Source organism: Lupinus angustifolius, chromosome LG17 (genome assembly GCF_001865875.1).
Source record: "Lupinus angustifolius cultivar Tanjil chromosome LG17, LupAngTanjil_v1.0, whole genome shotgun sequence".
Lineage (NCBI taxonomy): Eukaryota > Viridiplantae > Streptophyta > Magnoliopsida > Fabales > Fabaceae > Lupinus > Lupinus angustifolius.
The window spans coordinates 17,484,009-17,490,055 of NC_032025.1; positions in this window are offsets into that span (position 1 = coordinate 17,484,009).

Sequence of the window (6,047 nt, forward strand, 5' to 3'; positions counted from 1 at the left end):
TTTTTTAGAAAAAGTGAGACACTTTTAAAAGACTTCAAACATTTTTCAAAAATAGTGTATAACATGCTACTTCATTGAGTAACAGGTTACATGTGTGAGAAAAGAGTTATCCAATTGAAAAACTAATTTTTGAAAGCTGAGTAACCGATTACTCAAAGTGAGTAACCGATTACTCAAAATAATTTTTAAGCATCTGTTGGACAGAAAGTTTGAGTAACCGATTACTCAAAGTGAGTAACCGATTACTCAATGTAAAATTCAAATTTCAAGTTGACAGAAAGTTTGAGTAACCGATTGAGTAACCCATTACTGAGAGTTGTTGGAAGTGTTTTTCAGATTTCAAAGTGAAAGGTTTTCACTCCAAACGAAATCTCTTCACTCCAAACAACTCATACACTTTCAGAAACCTTCAAAGGGTGTTTGTAAACTCTATATAAAGGCTCTAAACTCTCACACAAAAGAACAAGAGAATACACACAACTTTGATACAAGTTTCTCTCAACTCTCAAAAGCTCTCACACGTTTTCTTAGAATTTATCTTTGAACTTTTTGCAACTTGTTCTTAAACTTTCAAAGTTAATTTTGCAACTTCAAGTGTTTCAAAGACTTTTACAAAGAGCATTATATACTTCTATATATATATATTCAGAGTTTGGATTGCAAGTTACATAAGTTTCATACTTGTAAAGGCAATCTGCCATAGTTGAATATTCTTCATTCTTGTAAAGAAATCTTTCTTTCACGGGGTATGAAAAGGAAGGGGAATAGATTCACTTGGAAATGTGTTTTCCAAGGGTATAAGAATTAGGGAGTGTGTAAGGTACATAGAGATCTCGGGGTGAGATATTGTAATTACAACTCATAATTCTTAGTGGAAAATCTCTTGTGTGGCAAGAGTACTGGACGTAGCCTTCAGTGGACAAGAAGGTGAACCAGTATAAAACTCCTTGTGTACTCTCTTCTCCTTATCTCTTTCATTTTATTTCCTATTATTTTCTGCATATTGTTCCGCTGCACTTTAACTTTGATTTTGCAGAAAAAGCGACCATTATTTTAAGACAACTAATTCACCCCCCTTTTAGTTGCACTCTGACACTTACAAAAGTTGCTTCAAATGAATGCTTAGAAATGACAAATATTCTAGTACACCATCATGATATTAGAATATTTGTCATTTCTCCCAACTTTTGGATCTTTGAAAACATATTTTACGTGATCAAGCTAAGATAAACATTAGGAGTAGATGAAATGAAATAATAGAATAGAAACATATAACTTATATAATAAACTCAGAATCAATACAAATAATAAGAAATGTTACACCATAGTCCAAAGACGTGAGTTGATTAGCCTTCCATGAATGATGCTTTGAACTTCAAGTGTTGATCCAAGAACAAGCTCCTAGATCATATCTTCTCCGACTCCTATTCCTCCGAATTTCTAAAAGGAGAAGTAAAATACCTAAGCTAATTTAAAGAGAAGAGTGTATGAGGAAATATTGGATGAATTGGAATGCAAAGGAAGGTTGAGAGAATGTCATTTATATAGATATGTTATGAACCGCTAAGCCCCATTCCGAAGCACTTAGCACTTACTACTTACTATTTTTCCAAGTTGGACTGCTTGGCTTGCCTAGCCAAGCAGCTAGCCAAGTCTGACCCTACTACGCCTACCCTGCCCCTATCCTACTATGGCTCAGTATGTTATGGGCTAGGCAAGTTGCTCACATGCTTAGTCTACCTCTCTACACAGACATGCATGATGACACACCCTACTCAAACTTGGCTTGCTTTGCTCATGGTGACATCACGTCTGACTGGCCTTCCTTGGGTTGTAAGTCACGCTTAGCACCTGTTCGGAACCGCCTAGTATGATTTCTTCATGAATGGATAAGCTATTCCTTCGAGCTGAAACAACCTTGGCTCATGCATACCCGCCTTGCACATATCATGCCATACTCAACGGGTTAGTGCATATTTCTTCCATCTTGGTTTTTGGTACTTGTTAGCTTATGACTTGGTTTTATCCTCCTCTTAAAATGAAAATAAGTACTTAACTCCATGAAAATGAAGTGGCTATGGACACAAGGTGGTGTTAGCTACACTATATATTTTGTTGAAAAGTAAGATATAAGTTGAGGTTTTCCTCATGAATAATCAAGATAAGAGCCATCAAAAGTGATAGAAAATGATACATTTTGGCACTTATCAACTCTCTCCAACTTAAAAATTTGTTTGTCCCCAAACAAAAGTAAAATAACTACTAACTTGGCTTTGAAAAAAATTGTTTTCAACAAGATCAAGTCATCGTGTTATTCTTTTTTAAGTCCCATGATATGTGATTTTTGGTCCATAATGCTTTAAATTAAGAATTGAATGCAACATTTTCTAAGATTTAGTTAGCACTTCACTTAGAAAAATATTCTCAATCAAAAAGATGTATATGCCCTCAAGGTTCAAGAATGAAACCAATTGGATGAGTGTATAATTCAAATCACTGAATTGAGTTGTAAGAATTTAATTTTGTTGTTCATCTAATACATACTTCTATTGCACAAAACTTCAATGATCACTAAGGTCTTTGTTTTCGGTTGTAATGAGACAGAGCTAAAAGGAATCATTGTTTTTTTAGATAATCAAAAGTATTCAAGATAAAAGAGTAAAAATTGATTTTTCCTTTAAGCATCTACTCTTCTTGACTTTTTCTCATTTTATTTTCATTCCATCTCTAGCATTTGAACTTTTTGACCTTTGCGTCTTTTCTTTTATATCTCTCAATCTCTTATTCTTTAAGTCCTTTTACTTTTTGGAGTTCTTCTTTTTGTTTACAACTTTTGTTGTTTGTGTAAAGAGATTGAGAATTTTTTTCAACACTTTTTCGTCAAAAGTCAAGGCTACCTTTCTCCCCCAAACTTAGTTTTTCAAACATCCTTCTTTCAAAAGAATGCTCTCTTTACATTAAAAGTTAGGTAGAACATTGTTTTGAATTTGGTTTATGAGTTTGTTTGACATAAAATTTTCTTTCTCTAGCTCAAAGGGGTTTATCAAAGGATATTCCTAATTAGGTAAGCTTTTTGGTCAAAAGTGGTTCAACTAAAGAATAAATATACTTTGATCTTTTCCTATCAATATTTGTGCAATATAATAAAGAGAAATTCAAACAAAATCAATTGTATAAATCAACAAGTTTCACATGCTAATCTCACATTGTTTATGTGTTTGGCTTACACTCCATTATATGGTTAGGATTTGTAGAACTCTTTGATTTTCAAACATTTCCACAAATTCATGATAAGTGATTTTTCAAAATGTTTATATTATATCCAAGTTATGACATTCTGGATTTAATTCAAGAGTCAGGTTGTTCATCAAAAGCTTGATATACAAAGTTGATTGATCTTGTTTTAAAAAATAGTTTTAAACCAATTTTGTGTTATGTACTTTGTCTAGTTTAAAATAATCAAGTAAAATATATATAAAATAAAAGAAAAATAATAACTAAAAGTAAACAAAGTAAATAAATTAAACACACAACAAATTAAACTCATGTCTCAACAAACTAAAATATCCAAAGAAAATGATGTCCAAAATAAAAATTAAAGCAAAGTTTTTGAGAAAAGAAAGTAACTGAATGAGTGAGTTTAAGGATAGATTTTGAAGTTTCAATCCTCATCTATAAAGTAAGTTTCCTCATCTCCTTGTGCATGGGTGCCACTGTCCCCTTCTCCTTCTTGTGGTATGTCCCTATGCCACATATTTTTGCATCAAATCCAGTAGAGGATCCATGACCAAAGTTTGGGAATTGATCATAAAGCCCTTGATACACTTCTCGGATGCCATGATAACAAGCCTCTATCTTATGTTCTTGCATCTTGAACAGTGTTTCTAAGGCATTGTATCTTGCATCACTTTGGGCCATGTAGGCAGCCAAGGTTGGATCACTTTGTTGAGGAGGTGGTGGTGGTGTTGGTTAACAAGGAATCTATCTTCACATAGAGGGGGTGAATAGGTGGTACGATTATAAATGAACTCCGATGGAAATACAAATGATAATCATAAATAGAACTGATTTTAATTAATTAAAGTGAAAGTTAATCAATTAACACATAGAAAATTTAATCAATTACTAGCCAACTTAATCGATTAACACACGATCTACTTAATCCATTATACGTAGACTTAATCGATTAATTAGACAATTTTTCTCAAAAGTATTTTGGTTCTTGATTCTTTTGATCCAACAAGAAAACAAAGATTAACCCAATTTTAATAAGCTCTAAAATTTGAAATCAAAGTGCAATCAAAAGAGTAAATTACTTAAGTATTGATCACTTAAAGAAAGATATAACACAATGCAAGAAAGCGATAATTGCAAGTAAGTAAAGAGTATGGTGAAGAGAAGAAAACACAATCGAAATTTATCATGGTTTGTTTATTTGTCTACTTGCAAACTACATCTAGGCCTCCCCTTATGATCTCGGGAGATTTGCTTCACCAGAAGAAATCGATTGTTTTCATACAAGCACTTCTTCACCAAGATCTCTCTTGGACTCAGCTTCTAATGATGCCCCATCACTTCTAGCTAAGTTCTCCAACGAGAATCTTCTTGGACCTAGACCGCATCCAAGGATTTGTCCTTATTTCTCTCTTTTATCCTAGGTGATGCCTCACACCCACAAAAGAGATAAATCCACAAATAACGACCTTAAAGTATTTTGTGTACAACTCTTCTATGAACCTTGATTGTTCAAATACAATACATTAACCAAATCAGCACATACACCTGATAAGTGTCAAACATACCTAAATTTCATACACTTTTATCGCACTTATCTTAAGCATAATTGAGAAAAGCAAACTTAAAACAATACTTTTTGGATAAAATATCACAATCTTGTATATTTGTGTTTGTATTTCTTTTTTATGTGTTTTGTAGGATTTAGAAAGAAAAATAAAAAAGAATAAAGACTCATGGTCCAAGAAGAAAAAGAAGTCAAACTCAAGGTGCTCAAGCAGGAAGCTTAGCATGGACCAAGCCACACTGAGCTGACCTGGACACCAGCCTGGCATGGTCACACCCAACCTGGATCAGTCAAACCAACCTAGCACATACCAAGTTGCTCAAGCAGGCAGCTTAGCAGACCTTCTTGACCGCTCAGCCTAGCACCAGACAAAATCTGACGCGGTCAGAACATAAGCTTGGCATGGTCAGACACAAGCCTGGAAAACACCCAAGCTGCTTAAGCAGGCAGCTCGGTAATGCCACATGTGTGCTCAGCGGTGAACCAGACACCTGACGAGGTCAACAAGCACCAATCCACGTCTCAGTCAGCACGGTCAAAGCTGCTCAAGCAGGCACCTTAGCGGTGCCACATGTGTGCTCAATGGTGTGCACCCAGAGTTAACTTAGCCATCAAGAAACCATGAAGTCATGCATGGTCTCACTTCTAGTAGTCCACCATAGGCTTTTCAGGAGTCGCTCACCATAGCTGGTCACGTAGCTCACAACTAGCTTTGGTGAATCAAGCTTAAGAAGGTGACCAAGCTACTTGATCAAGTGACCAAATCCATGCTGAAGGGTTTGGTCAGCTGCTGAGTAGTGCAAACAAGCAGCTCAACGGTGGCATGGAAATTCTATAAATAGAAAGGCATTTCCTTCATTCAAAATATATTCCATACAATCTCTTCCCTCGAGAAACATGATCACATGATTAGAAAATGCTAAGCATACTTTGAATTAAGCTTTGAGTGAGCAAAATGAGATATATGCTAAACTTTTGTGAAAACATCATATAATGTCATAACTTGAAATTTTTGCAAATTGAAAATTCAATTTTGTGTAACAAGATCTTTGCAAACATCTTTTAAATCAAAAAAGTGTAAAACCAAACCAAGTGAGGGAGTAAGCCAAACACACGTGAGAATCATAGTGAGAATCAACATTTGATTTGTCTAATTAAACTTGTTTGAGTCTTTAAATCTCTTAATTGCATAAAAATGAATAGAAATGATCAAGGCATGTTCCTTCATTAGTTGAACCAAAGGCCA